The sequence below is a fragment of the Ranitomeya imitator genome, chromosome 6, assembly GCF_032444005.1.
Source record: "Ranitomeya imitator isolate aRanImi1 chromosome 6, aRanImi1.pri, whole genome shotgun sequence".
In the NCBI taxonomy this organism is placed as follows: Eukaryota; Metazoa; Chordata; class Amphibia; order Anura; family Dendrobatidae; genus Ranitomeya; species Ranitomeya imitator.
The window spans coordinates 570,724,283-570,740,227 of NC_091287.1; the positions used below are offsets into that span (position 1 = coordinate 570,724,283).

Genomic DNA, 15,945 nt, shown 5'->3' on the forward strand with positions numbered 1-15,945 from the left:
CGCTGTAGCTCATTGGGCTGTCCTAGAAGGCTCCCTAATAGCTGCATTGCTGTGTGTACGCCGCTGTGCAAACCAACTGCTTTTTTCAAAGCACAAATCCTCTTGTTCCTTCCTTTCTGCACAGCTATCTTGTTTGTTTGTCCACACTTTTTATTTAATTTGTGCATCAGTCCACTCCTTATTGCTGCCTGCCATACCTGGCTGAGATTACTGCAGGGAGATAGTAATTGAAGGACAGTTCCTTTTTTTTTTTTTTTTTTGTGGGAGATTAAGATTGACATTTCTGCTAGAGTGCCATCCCTGTGTGTGCCATCTCTCACTCAGTGGGCCATAGAAAGCCTATTTATTTTTTTGCTTGATTTGGGTTCCAAAATCTACCAGAAAAAATCACAACATCAATCAGTGGGAGAAAAATATTGGCCTCAGGGCTTGTGTGCCACTCCTTACTCCTGTGTGTGCCATCTCTCACTCAGTGGGCCATAGAAAGCCTATTTATTTTTTTGCTTGATTTGGGTTCCAAAATCTACCAGAAAAAATCACAACATCAATCAGTGGGAGAAAAATATTGGCCTCAGGGCTTGTGTGCCACTCCTTACTCCTGTGTGTGCCATCTCTCACTCAGTGGGCCATAGAAAGCCTATTTATTTTTTTGCTTGATTTGGGTTCTAAATTCTACCTGAAAAAATCAATAAATCAATCAGTGGGAGATTAATATTGGCCTTTGGGCTTGTGTGCCAGTCCTAAGCGTGCCATCTCTCTCTCTCTCAGATAGTGGGCCATAGAAAGCCTATTTTTTTATTATTTTATTGGGTTTATAAATTTTCCCTGGAAAAAAAAAAAAAGTGGGAGATTAATATTGGCCTCTGGGCTTGTGTGCCAGTCCTGAGCGTGCCATCTCTCTCACAAATAGTGGGCCATAGAAAGCCTATTTATTTTTTGGGTTGATTTGGGTTCATAATGTACCTGAAAAAATCAATCAATCAATCAGTGGGAGATTAATATTGGCCTTTGGGCTTGTGTGCCAGTCCTAAGCGTGCCATCTCTCTCTCTCAGATAGTGGGCCATAGAAAGCCTATTTATTATTATTTTTTTTATTGGGTTTATAAATTTTCCCTGGAAAAAAAAAAAAAGTGGGAGATTAATATTGGCCTCTGGGCTTGTGTGCCAGTCCTGAGCGTGCCATCTCTCTCACAAATAGTGGGCCATAGAAAGCCTATTTATTTTTTGGGTTGATTTGGGTTCCTAATTCTACCTGAAAAAATCAATCAATCAATCAGTGGGAGAAAAATATTGGCCTCAGGGCTTGTGTGCCACTCCTTACTCCTGTGTGTGCCATCTCTCACTCAGTGGGCCATAGAAAGCCTATTAATTTTTTTGCTTGATTTGGGTTCTAAATTCTACCTGAAAAAATCATTAAATCAATCAGTGGGAGATTAATATTGGGCTTTGGGCTTGTGTGCCAGTCCTAAGCGTGCCATCTCTCTCTCAGATAGTGGGCCATAGAAAGCCTATTTATTATTATTTTTTTTATTGGGTTTATAAATTTTCCCTGGAAAAAAAAAAAATGGGAGATTAATATTGGCCTCTGGGCTTGTGTGCCAGTCCTGAGCATGCCATCTCTCTCACAAATAGTGGGCCATAGAAAGCCTATTAATTTTTTTGCTTGATTTGGGTTCCAAAATCTACCTGAAAAAAATCACTAAATCAATCAGTGGGAGATTAATATTGGCCTCTGGGCTTGTGTGCCACTCCTGACTCCTGTGTGCGTCATCTGTCACTCAGTGGGCCCTAGAAAGCCTATTTTTTGTTTTATTTGTTTTCTAAATTCTCCCTGAAACAATCATTTTATTTTCTTTGGTTTCTAAATTATTCCTGAAAAAAATCATTTTTTTGGTATTTTTTTTTCTCTCAAGTCTCCCTGAAAAAAAAAAAAAAAAAAAAAAATATCTGTGGGAGATTAATATTGCCCCTTCTGCTTGTGTGCCAGTCTTGACTCCTGGGTGTGCCATCTCTCTCTCTCCCCAATTGTGGGCCATAGAAAGCCTATTAATTTTTTTGCTTGATTTGGGTTCCAAAATCTACCAAAAAAAATAACTAAATCAATCGGTGGGAGATTAATATTGGCCTCTGGGCTTGGTGCCACTCCTGACTCCTGTGTGCGTCCTCTCTCACTCAGTGGGCCCTACAAAGCCTTTTTTTTTTTTTTTTTTCCTAAATTCTCCCTGAAACAATCATTTCATTTTATTTGTTTTATAAATTCTTCTGTAAAAAATAATTTTTTTTAATTTTTTTTTTTTTCTGAAGTCTCCCTTTTAAAAAAAACAAACACAAATCAGTGGGAGATAAATATTTACATTTGCGCTTCAGTGACAGTCCTGCGTGTGTGCCATCTCATTTGTTGCCAACAACAACAGAGTGTGTAACATTGTGGCTGATTTTCGTTGTGGTCTCACCCACCTGTAAAGGGGTAGCTAAATCATACTGAAGTTATAGCTCACCGTGTAAGTTGTGTGACAGCAACAAATACCGTTCGTTTGTTAACGTTTTTAAAACAATGAGGAAGTCTGGTGGAAGAGGTCGTGGCCGGGGGCGTTCATTGTCAGCTGGTAATGAGGGTAGTGGTAGTGGTGGAGCATCAGCTGGTCATGGGAAAAAAAATATTGCACCTAAGTCTGGAGCTGTGGAGCCAGGTTCGTCGTCTGGCTACACAAGGCCTCGAACGCTCCCTTTTCTGGGAGTAGGAAAACCGCTTTTAAAGCCGGAGCAGCAAGAGCAAGTTTTGGCTTATCTTGCTGACTCAGCCTCTAGCTCTTTTGCCTCCTCTCGTGAAACTGGTAAATGTCAAAGCAGCGCGTCGTTAGTGGATGTTCACGGTCAGGGACAAGTCGCTTCCTTGTCCTCTTCAGCAAAAACAACAACAGAGAAGAATGCAGCAGGCGACACAACGGGTTACTCCATGGAGCTCTTTACACATACCGTCCCTGGCTTAGAAAGTGAAGCAGTTAACAGTCCATGCCCATTACAAGTTGAATCTGACATGGAGTGCACTGATGCACAGCCACAGCCAGACTACTATCCTGGTCCTTTGACTCAAACCACAACATTGCCATCGCAGGGTGCTGATCAAGAATCAGACCCTGATGAGACTATGTTGCCCCATCACGAACGCTATACCACCGACCGCCACGGTGACACAGACGAAGTTGCACACGAGCTACAAGAAGAGGTAATAGATGACCCAGTTGTTGACCCCGATTGGCAGCCATTGGGGGAACAGGGTGCAGGCGGCAGCAGTTCTGAAGCGGAGGAGGAGGGGCCGCAGCAGGCATCAACATCGCAACAGGTTCCATCTGCCGGGCCCGTATCTTGCCCAAAACGCGTGGCAAAGCTAAAACCTGTTGGAGGACAGCGTGGCCATCCGGTTAAAGCTCAGTCTGCAATGCCTGAAAAGGTATCCGATGCTAGAAAGAGTGCAGTCTGGCATTTTTTTAAACAACATTCAATTGATCAGCGCAAAGTCATCTGTCAAAAATGTTCAACTACCTTAAGCAGAGGACAGAATCTGAAAAGTCTCAATACAAGTTGCATGCATAGACATTTAACCACCATGCATTTGCAAGCCTGGACTAACTATCAAACGTCCCTTAAGGTTGTAGCACCCTCGGCCAATGAAGCTAGTCAGCAACGCAACATCCCTTCCGGCAGTGTAGGGCCACCATTTTCCGCACCACCTGCAGTATCTGTGCAGGTTTCTTTGCCAGGCCAAAGCCGTCAGGGTCAGGGAATCACCAGTTTCGTAGTAGGAAACACTGCATCTAGGGCACCGGTGGCAACAATACCATCTCCCACCGTCTCTCAGTCTGCCATGTCCACCGGCACCCCCGCTAGTTCCACGATCTCCAGCTCTCCAGTCCAGCTCACCCTACATGAGACTATGGTTAGAAAAAGGAAGTACTTAGCCTCGCATCCGCGTACACAGGGTTTGAACGCACACATAGCTAGACTAATCTCGTTAGAGATGATGCCCTACCGGTTAGTTGAAAGCGAAGCTTTCAAAGCCCTGATGGACTACGCTGTACCACGCTACGAGCTACCCAGTCGACACTTTTTTTCCAGAAAAGCCATCCCAGCCCTCCACCAGCATGTTAAAGAGCGCATCGTCCATGCACTCAGGCAATCTGTGAGCACAAAGGTGCACCTGACAACAGATGCATGGACCAGTAGGCATGGCCAGGGACGTTACGTGTCCATCACGGCACACTGGTTAAATGTGGTGGATGCAGGGTCCACAGGGGACAGCAAGTTTGGGACAGTTCTGCCTAGCCCACGGTCTAGGAAACAATTGGCTGTAGCCGTTCGCACCCCCTCCTCCTCCTCTTCGTCCTCCTGCAGAAGTGAGAGCTCGTCCACACACCGCAGTCGCACAACCACTCCATCCGCAGCTGCCACTGTTGCACACCAGGTCTCCCATTATGGGGCAGCTACTGGCAAACGTCAGCAGGCTGTATTGGCTATGAAGTGTTTGGGCGACAACAGACACACCGCGGAAGTTCTGTCCGAGTTCTTGCAGAAAGAAACGCAGTCGTGGCTGGGCACTGTAGATCTTGAGGCAGGCAAGGTAGTGAGTGATAACGGAAGGAATTTCATGGCTGCCATCTCCCTTTCCCAACTGAAACACATTCCTTGCCTGGCTCACACCTTAAACCTGGTGGTGCAGTGCTTCCTGAAAAGTTATCCGGGGTTATCCGACCTGCTCCTCAAAGTGCGTGGACTTTGCTCACATATCCGCCGTTCGCCCGTACACTCCAGCCGTATGCAGACCTATCAGCGTTCTTTGAACCTTCCCCAGCATCGCCTAATCATAGACGTTGCAACAAGGTGGAACTCAACACTGCACATGCTTCAGAGACTGTGTGAACAGAGGCGGGCTGTTATGTTTTTGTGGGAGGATACACATACACGGGCAGGCAGTAGGATGGCAGACATGGAGTTGTCAGGTGTGCAGTGGTCGAAGATTCAAGACATGTGTCAAGTCCTTCAGTGTTTTGAGGAATGCACACGGCTGGTTAGTGCAGACAACGCCATAATAAGCATGAGCATCCCCCTAATGCGTCTGCTGATGCAAAGTTTGACGCACATAAAGGATCAGGCGTCTGCAGCTGAGGAAGAGGAAAGCCTTGATGACAGTCAGCCATTGTCTGGTCAGGGCAGTGTACAGGACGAGGTAGCGGGCGAAGAGGAGGAGGAGGACGAGGAGGATGATGGGGATGATTATATTTTTAATGAGGAAGCTTTTCCGGGGCCACTGGAAATTGGTGGCGCGGCAAGGCCGGGTTCTGTTTTTTTGAGGGACACAAGTGACGTGGATTTGCCTGAAACTGCCCCTCAACCAAGCACAACCGCAGATTTGAGAACTGGAACTTTGGCCCACATGGCGGATTATGCCTTACGTATCCCCAAAAGGGACACACGCATAACTAAAATGATGAATGATGACGATTACTGGTTGGCCTGCCTCACTGATCCTCGCTATAAAGGCAAATTGCAAAATATAATGCCAATTGAGAACTTGGAACTAATATTAGCAACCAAACAATCAACTCTTGTTGACCGTTTGCTTCTGGCATTCCCTGCACACAGCGCCCGTGATCGTTCTCACACGAGCTGCAGGGGCCAGCAGACCAGAGGAGTTAGAGGGGCAGAAATCAGAAGTGGCGTTGGCCAGAGGGGTTTTCTGACCAGGTTGTGGAGTGATTTTGCTATGACCGCAGACAGGACAGGTACTGCAGCATCAATTCAAAGTGACAGGAGACAACATTTGTCCAGTATGGTTACAAACTATTTTTCATCCCTTATCGATGTTCTCCCTCAACCGTCATTCCCATTTGATTACTGGGCATCAAAATTAGACACCTGGCCAGAATTGGCAGAATATGCATTGCAGGAGCTTGCTTGCCCGGCAGCTAGTGTCCTATCAGAAAGAGTATTCAGTGCTGCAGGTTCAATACTAACAGAAAAAAGGACTCGTCTGGCTACCCAAAATGTAGATGATCTAACCTTCATTAAAATGAACCACAACTGGATTTCGAAATCTTTTGCCCCACCTTGCCCGGCTGACACCTAGCTTTCCTATGAAAAGGTGTTGCCTGTGGACTATTCTGAATGCCTTTTCCAATCTCGTAATTTTCAGCACCTGATTGTCCAGCATACGACATGTTTACACCTCACTAAATGGCCAAACTCCCCACACGGGGCCGTGGTATCGACACTTGGCGACAGCACCCGTGAGAGTGCAGTTTGTCTGAAGAGGTGGGTGAGCCCGCTTTTGGTCGACGGCACTGCCACTGGGTCCCTCCTAGTACAATAAAGTGTCTCTGGCGGTGGTGGTGCGCACCCAACGTCAGACACACCGTTGTAATATGAGGGGCCCTGGGCCTGTACCGCCGGCCACAAGACAGTTTCCCCCCACCCCAGCTCAAACAGTGCTCTACCACTTGCAAAATTATCTCACAGCTCCACCAATGTTTAGTCTATGTGCTGACATCCTTCAATGCCTGCCACTGACAATACCATTGTATTGACATTTTTGTTATGTTAGGCCTTCGATGCCTGTCTGCGGTCCATTCTTTCAACTACTACTACACTGACCAGGTCACTGCTGCCCGTGTACCCCTGGAACCAATTTAAAATTGCCTACAGCCATGTGTTATTATTTTAGGCCTTCGATGCCTGTCTGCGGTCACTCCTTCCACTAGGCCTCCACTGACCACACCACTGCTGCCCGTGTACCCCTGGAACCAATTTAAAATTGCCTACAGCCATGTGTTATTATTTTAGGCCTTCGATGCCTGTCTGCGGTCACTCCTTCCACTAGGCCTCCACTGACCACACCACTGCTGCCCGTGTACCCCTGGAACCAATTTAAAATTGCCTACAGCCATGTGTTATTATTTTAGGCCTTCGATGCCTGTCTGCGGTCACTCCTTCCACTAGGCCTCCACTGACCACACCACTGCTGCCCGTGTACCCCTGGAACCAATTTAAAATTGCCTACAGCCATGTGTTATTATTTTAGGCCTTCGATGCCTGTCTGCGGTCACTCCTTCCACTAGGCCTCCACTGACCACACCACTGCTGCCCGTGTACCCCTGGAACCAATTTAAAATTGCCTACAGCCAGCCCAATTTTTTTATTTTAGGCCTTCGATGCCTGTCTGCGGTCCATTCTTTCAACTACTACTACACTGACCAGGTCACTGCTGCCCGTGTACCCCTGGAACCAATTTAAAATTGCCTACAGCCATGTGTTATTATTTTAGGCCTTCGATGCCTGTCTGCGGTCACTCCTTCCACTAGGCCTCCACTGACCACACCACTGCTGCCCGTGTACCCCTGGAACCAATTTAAAATTGCCTACAGCCAGCCCAATTTTTTTATTTTAGGCCTTCGATGCCTGTCTGCGGTCCATTCTTTCAACTACTACTACACTGACCAGGGCACTGCTGCCCGTGTACCCCTGGAACCAATTTAAAATTGCCTACAGCCATGTGTTATTATTTTAGGCCTTCGATGCCTGTCTGCGGTCACTCCTTCCACTAGGCCTCCACTGACCACACCACTGCTGCCCGTGTACCCCTGGACCAATTTAAAATTGCCTACAGCCATGTGTTATTATTTTAGGCCTTCGATGCCTGTCTGCGGTCACTCCTTCCACTAGGCCTCCACTGACCACACCACTGCTGCCCGTGTACCCCTGGAACCAATTTAAAATTGCCTACAGCCAGCCCAATTTTTTTATTTTAGGCCTTCGATGCCTGTCTGCGGTCCATTCTTTCAACTACTACTACACTGACCAGGGCACTGCTGCCCGTGTACCCCTGGAACCAATTTAAAATTGCCTACAGCCATGTGTTATTATTTTAGGCCTTCGATGCCTGTCTGCGGTCACTCCTTCCACTAGGCCTCCACTGACCACACCACTGCTGCCCGTGTACCCCTGGACCAATTTAAAATTGCCTACAGCCATGTGTTATTATTTTAGGCCTTCGATGCCTGTCTGCGGTGACTCCTTCCACTAGGCCTCCACTGACCACACCACTGCTGCCCGTGTACCCCTGGAACCAATTTAAAATTGCCTACAGCCATGTGTTATTATTTTAGGCCTTCGATGCCTGTCTGCGGTCACTCCTTCCACTAGGCCTCCACTGACCACACCACTGCTGCCCGTGTACCCCTGGAACCAATTTAAAATTGCCTACAGCCATGTGTTATTATTTTAGGCCTTCGATGCCTGTCTGCGGTCACTCCTTCCACTAGGCCTCCACTGACCAGGGCACTGCTGCCCGTGTACCCCTGGAACCAATTTAAAATTGCCTACAGCCATGTGTTATTATTTTAGGCCTTCGATGCCTGTCTGCGGTGACTCCTTCCACTAGGCCTCCACTGACCACACCACTGCTGCCCGTGTACCCCTGGAACCAATTTAAAATTGCCTACAGCCATGTGTTATTATTTTAGGTCTTCGATGCCTGTCTGCGGTCACTCCTTCCACTAGGCCTCCACTGACCACACCACTGCTGCCCGTGTACCCATGGAACCAATTTAAAATTGCCTACAGCCAGCCCAATTTTTTTATTTTAGGCCTTCGATGCCTGTCTGCGGTCCATTCTTTCAACTACTACTACACTGACCAGGGCACTGCTGCCCGTGTACCCCTGGAACCAACATCAGAAAATATAAAAATAAGTATTTTGCTTACAAAAAAGAAAATACTGGAGAGATATCAAATGCAGACATTTTAACATTAAAAACAAACACACAACTAAAATCTGGTACAGTACTAAAAATGGCCACCAGCTACAATTACTTTCTCCTGCAAGTAGTTAACTGAAAGGTTTTTTAAATTGAAAACACACATATGGCATCCACCGAGTGTTGTCCTGTCGCGTCTTCTTTATATTATTGCCGAGAAGATGCAAAACAATGAAAATAATAAAATCATTAATTACCAAAATAATAGAGAAAGTCAACACCACATTGCAAATAAACATTCATTCCAAATAAAGAAGCAGGGCGCGTCCGAGGGTGAGTATATACCTAATAAGAATATAATCACCCTCGGACGCGCAATGCTTATTTCCAACAGCCTTCCTTCCTAAGAATCAGCCCTTCCGTGGTGTAGAGAGACGTTGTGTTACACTCCAAGGTGTTCCCCAGGTTGCCTTTCCTGAGCTTCGATCTTCCGGCTCTCGTTTAGTAGTTGTTGGAAACTACGCTGCATTAGGCCTTCAAATTGGGTATGGAGTGTAGAGAGAGGGTGTGTTACACTCCAAGGTGTTCCCCAGGTTGCCTTTCCTGAGCTTCGATCTTCCGGCTCTCGTTTAGTAGTTGTTGGAAACTATGCTGCATTAGGCCTTCAAATTGGGTATGGGGTGTAGAGAGAGGGTGTGTTACACTCCAAGGTGTTCCCCAGGTTGCCTTTCCTGTGCTTCGATATTCCGGCTCTCGTTTAGTAGTTGTTGGAAACTACACTGCATTAGGCCTACAAATTTGGTATGGGGGAAACATTGGCGCATCTGCGGTCCCTCCTTCCTCTAGGCCTCCACTGACCTGTCTACTGCTGCCCGTGTTCCCCTGGAACCAATTTTAAATTGCCTACAGGCAGCCCAATTTATTATGTTAGGGCTTCGAAGCCTGTCTGCGGTCCCTCCTTCCACTAGGCCTCCACTGACCTGTCTACTGCTGCCCGTGTACCCCTTGAACCAACATCATAAAATAAAAAAAAAAGTATTTTGCTTATAAAAAAGAAAATACTGGTGAGATATCAAATGCAGACATTTTAACATTAAAAACAAACACACAACTAAAATCTGGTACAGTACTAAAAATGGCCACCAGCTACAATTACTTTCTCCTGCAAGTAGTTAACTGAAAGGTTTTTTAAATTGAAAACACACATATGGCATCCACCGAGTGTTGTCCTGTCGCGTCTTCTTTATATTATTGCCGAGAAGATGCAAAACAATGAAAATAATAAAATCATTAATTACCAAAATAATAGAGAAAGTCAACACCACATTGCAAATAAACATTCATTCCAAATAAAGAAGCAGGGCGCGTCCGAGGGTGAGTATATACCTAATAAGAATATAATCACCCTCGGACGCGCAATGCTTATTTCCAACAGCCTTCCTTCCTAAGAATCAGCCCTTCCGTGGTGTAGAGAGAGGGTGTGTTACACTCCAAGGTGTTCCCCAGGTTGCCTTTCCTGAGCTTCGATCTTCCGGCTCTCGTTTAGTAGTTGTTGGAAACTACGCTGCATTAGGCCTTCAAATTGGGTATGGGGTGTAGAGAGATGGTGTGTTCCACTCCAAGGTGTTCCCCAGGTTGCCTTTCCTGAGCTTCGATCTTCCGGTTCTCGTTTAGTAGTTCTTGGAAACTACACTGCATTAGGCCTTCAAATTGGGTATGGGGTGTAGAGAGAGGGTGTGTTACACTCCAAGGTGTTCCCCAGGTTGCCTTTCCTGAGCTTCGATCTTCATGCTCTCGTTTAGTAGTTGTCGGAAACTACGCTGCATTAGGCCTACAAATTGGGTATGGGGTGTAGAGAGAGGGTTTGTTACACTCCAAGGTGTTCCCCAGGTTGCCTTTCCTGAGCTTCGATCTTCCGGCTCTCGTTTAGTAGTTGTTGGAAACTACGCTGCATTAGGCCTTCAAATTGGGTATGGGGTGTAGCGAGAGGGTGTGTTACACTCCAAGGTGTTCCCCAGGTTGCCTTTCCTGAGCTTCGATCTTCCGGCTCTCGTTTAGTAGTTCTTGGAAACTACACTGCATTAGGCCTTCAAATTGGGTATGGGGTGTAGAGAGAGGGTGTGTTACACTCCAAGGTGTTCCCCAGGTTGCCTTTCCTGAGCTTCGATCTTCCGGCTCTCGTTTAGTAGTTCTTGGAAACTACACTGCATTAGGCCTACAAATTGGGTATGGGGTGGAGAGAGATGGTGTGTTACACTCCAAGGTGTTCCCCAGGTTTCCTTGCCATTGCTTCGGTCTTCCGACTCTCGTTTAGTAGTTGTAGAAAAGTACACTGCATTAGGCCTACAAAATGGGTATGGGGTGGAGAGAGATGGTGTGTTACACTCCAAGGTGTTCCCCAGGTTGCCTTTCCTGAGCTTCTATCTTCAGGCTCTCATTAAATTGTGGTTAAATGGAACAACTGCATTTGGCGTACTAGTTGGTTTGGGGCCTACTATCGGTGTCTGCCACTCCTTGCTGTTCTCCTGGTTTCCTGTCCTGAAATTCCATTTTCAGGCTCTCGTTAAGTAGTTGTTAATGTTAGACTGCATTTGGCCTACTAGTTGGGTTGGGGCCTACTATCGGTGTCTGCCACTCCTTGCTGTTCTCCTCCACTGAACAAAGCTGTGCCGCCTGTTTACTACGGTTGCCAATTTTGAACTGCATTTCGACTACTTACTGATTTGGCCCTACTCTCTGTGTCAGCCTCTCATTCCAGTTGTCCTCCACTGCAATGCCCCCTGGTTATTCCTGTGTTACCAATTTTGAACTGCATTTAGCCCACTATATTCTTTGGGCCTATATCTGTGTTTCCACTTCATCGTGCCCATTGCCCAGCCAGTGATAGATGAGTCTGCTGGTACATTGACCCATAACGCAACATTCCCCGTGCATGCTACACAACAACATTGTGACCCTGCTGAAAGTCAGGTTGCTCTTCCCGCATACCATACCACCTTACACGGGGACAAAGAGGAAGGTGCAGATGAAAGTGCAGGTTCCTTCATCAGGTGGGGGGAGGAATACTAGTTGGCGACGTCACTGGCACAGGGCCTCTCATAGTACGCAAAAGTGTTGCTGCCGGTGGGAGGCGCCCCCGCCGTGCAAACACACCGCTGTACTTTGAGGGGCCCTGTGCCAGTGCCAATGCCAACAAGTGGGCCCCCCCTGCTTGCTCAGGATCACAGCACTTGCAAAGTTGAAATACTTACCTCTCCCTGCTCCACTGCCGTGACGTGGTCCAGATTTCCTGGGCCCACTAATTACTTGAACCAGCCCTACCCCACACAACTTTAGCCAAATGACCCCCAATTTCAAATGCCTTCCAATTATTATAAGGTAAATTACGCTTGACAAGCTTCATTAAGAAGAATGGATGGTTTTGACATTAAAATGGGCACTCTAGGTGTTTTCCTGGCCCCCACTCACTGCCGACTATGCTGCCCCATTGACTTGCATTGGGTTTCGTGTTTCGGTCGATCCCGACTTTACGTCATAATCGGCCGATTTCACTCGACCCGACTTTTGAGATAGTCGGGTTTCGCGAAACCCGGCTCGACTCTAAAAAGGTCAAGGTCGCTCAACTCTACTCAGCACCTCACAGCCTCTGATGCGCACCTAATGCCGTGCATTGAGGAACTGCTTGAGCGTTTAGCTGGTGCAAAATATCTGACCATAATGGATCTGAGTCAAGGATACTGACTGATTCCCCTGAGCCCCAAGACGCAGAAGTCCCCCTTTATCACACCCTTCGGACTGTACGAGTCCACGGTCATGCCCTTCAGCATGAAAAATGCCCCTGCCACTTTCTAGTGGATGGTTAACCACCTGCTTCAGGGACTGGAGAAGTATGTGGTGGCATACCTGGATGACATTGCCATCTTCTGTTCCTCATGGGATGAACACCTGCAGCATCTTGAGGAGGTGCTCAAGCGAATTCACCAAGTTGGTCTGACGATCAAGCCGGGAAAGTTCCAGATGGGCATGAGCGGTCCACAACCTGGGACAACGGGTAGGTGGGAAGTTCATAAAGCCAGAGCCTGAAAGGATGCGATCGTGGCTTGGCCCAATCCCTGGACCAAGAAACAGGTGATGTCCTTCCTGGGCACTGCAGGGTACTATAGGTGCTTTGTACAAAACTATAGTAGCCTGGCAAAACCCTTGACGGACCTCACCAGGAAGAAGCTACCCCACATAGTCGACTGGACCGACAGCTCTGAGGGGGCCTTCCAAGTGTTGAAAACAGCCATGTGCAATGCTCCTGTGTTGAAAGCAGTCGACAGCAGTTGACTGTTCTTGGTGCAGACCGATGCCAGCAAGTTTGACCTTGGTGCTGTGCTCAGCCAGGTCGACTTGGGGAACCACGAGCACCCTGTGTTGTACCTGAGCCGGAAGCTTCTGCCGAGGAAGGTGTCCTATTCCATCATCGAGAAAGAGTGCTTGGCCATAGTCTGGGCCCTGAAACGCTTGCAGCCCTACCTGCATGGGTGCACCTTCACTGTGGTGATGGACCACCACCCTCTGTGCTGGCTACAAGCCATGTGTAAAGCCAACGGAAGGTTGCTACCTTGGAGCCTTGCCCCCCAGCAGTACGACTTAACCATCAAACACAAAACGGTGAACCTGCTGAGGTGCGCATGGTGTAGTACCGAGAGGTTCTGCCTCCATAGCGCAGTCCAAAATTGGGAGGTGTCACGATAATGTGAATATCCCATGTATGAGTATCTACCTAACTTTACCAGACATGCTGCGGGCCATTCTGTCCCCCCCTTCTCTCTCTGCCTGCTCCTTGTATGTAATTCAAAACCCTCACTAGAGTTTTATGGCTTAGCTGCAAATACCAGTCTCTGTGAAAACTACTCATTCCCTCCTCCTAACCAATACCAGCCAAAACTGGTTCTTTCTTTGTTCTATTAATGTGATATATAGGGGCGCCAATCGGGGCTTAGGTTATAAGAATTATATATTCCGGATGTCCATCGACTAAACGCAAAGAGTGCAAAGTGCGGATTTCTCAGTAAGCGGTGCACGTAATTACTCCGTGTTCACACTCAAAAGAACACCCCTGAGGTGGGGAACATCATGAACATGGTGTATGTATGCGAGGTTCACACAGCAAGTTATGCATTAAAATAGTTAACATAGCGCTAAGTAAAGGGGAGGTGTCAGCCTCTAAGTGATGTCACCACAGGGGCAGTGCCTGGATTTTGGGCTAGAATAACTTAGTGAGACAGCATTCTGGGAGTGTTTTTGTTTCCGGGGTCCAGCTACGTGCAGATGTGATATGCATCTAGACGTGTGCATCCTACAAAGCTTACGGCCAGTCATGAGATAAAATGACATAACGATATGTAAGTGTTCTTTCAATTTGAATCCCTGTTTTTTTTGTAATTGCATTATACACATGATTTTGTTTTTGTTACGTGTTACGGAACCACTCAGCACCCAGAATATGTTGTGTAGTTATATGTATGTATAATAGGTTCCATGTGAGATGCATGTCCCTAATGCATCAGCCCACAGGCTGCGCCCCTGGGCGGAGGGGACACAATATTCCCCTTTTGTCCACCTCCCCCCACCTTTCTAATTACCACAGTAAATATCGGCAGGCTCCGGCCACCTGCGGCTATTGTAATATATGTCTAGCCTGCCGCTTTTCTATTGGCCTGCCCTCTGTATCTGTATTATATATTCTATGTCCTGTGAGTAAAGTGTTGTCAGACTGGAAATACGTGGAGAAGCAGTGATCTTTTATATGCGCCTATGTAACCAAGGAATTCCAGCCAGCGTCCTTCATTCAGACTCCAGCCAATGCAGAGCGGACCTCCTAAAACACGGGGTGGTACTGAAAGAGGTACCCCAGATCGGTAGACCCCGTTACAGTCTTCTTAATATATTTTTTATACTTTGTAAACACTGTCTACCTTTTTTTGGAGTAAAATATACAATTTACTAGCTTGTCCCTTCATGCTCTAAACGAACTGTCGCGTCTTCTGAAATGAATTACGCTACTGATTTGGGTTGGCTCCGGACCCGTTAATCCTTAGGAACTGGGCGCTGGTGGCAGCATACTTTGTTCTGTGGGTTTGGGAGGCTTTGTAGCGACGGCAGCGTTGATAATTATTGTTCCCGCCTGAGTGGGAGTAGTTATATCGCCCTCGCTGCAGCGTGCCCAATAGCCAGTACATAGCAGGCAGCCTTTCTGGAGACTAATTACCCTAGGTGCAGTACCTAATCTGACCTGAGGGTAAGGGGGCGCCAGAAAACTGCAAGTTCCAAACTGGAAATGGGAAGTGGGATACCGATAAATCCCCTTCAGAAGGAACCAGGGGCAACCAAACAACTCCGGTTTGTGACAAACTGGTGTGAGTGGTGGGGATGATAAAGGTATCTTCCCCCGTGAACGATTGGTGATATCCCTGACACATCCGTTGGGATCCATGACATAATGGTGTCAGCACAGTGGGATCCTTGACATTTACATTTCCACAAATTTGTGTTAACATCAGCAGCCACAGAAGCCAACTAAAGATATCACAAAGTGCAGTTACGTGAGATTAATAATAATAATTTTTATTTATATAGAGCCAACATATTCCGAAGCACTTTACAATTAAGCGAGGACATGTACAGACAATAAATTCAGTACAAGTTAAGACTATTTAAACAGTGACATTAGGGGTGAGGTCCCTGCTCGCAAGCTTACAATCTACAAGGAAATGGGGGGACACAATAGGTGAAAAATGCTTGTTATTTCAGGTCTGGCAATTATAATAAATAGGGATTTTCATATAAAGCTGCATGATCCGGTCATCAGCCCGTGTGTTTAAGTGCAATAGTCAAGTATCAAGTGCAGTTATCGTGTGCATGGAGGGTGTGGAGACAGATGAATAGTAGGGGGCAGATTCAGAGTAATATTTGGAAGGAGGGAACAGGACAAAGTTAGTTTACTGAGTAGTTGATGTGGTAGCCTTGTTTGAAGAGATGGGTTTTTAAAGCGCGCTTGAATAGGTCGGGGCTAGGTATCAGTCTGATCGTCTGGGGAAGTGCATTCCAGAGAGCTGGCGCAGCACGAGAGAAGTCTTGGAGACGGAGGTGCGAGGTTCGGATTACGGGGGATGTTAGTCTTAGGTCATTTGTAGAACGGAGGGCACAT

General features: G+C 47.0%; 1 protein-coding gene across 1 annotated transcript in view; it reads left to right on the forward strand.

The window, feature by feature from the left end:
* Positions 1–15,945, forward strand: part of LOC138643514 (splicing regulatory glutamine/lysine-rich protein 1-like) — a 56,901-nt gene that overhangs the window by 911 nt on the left and 40,045 nt on the right. The window lies entirely within an intron of this gene.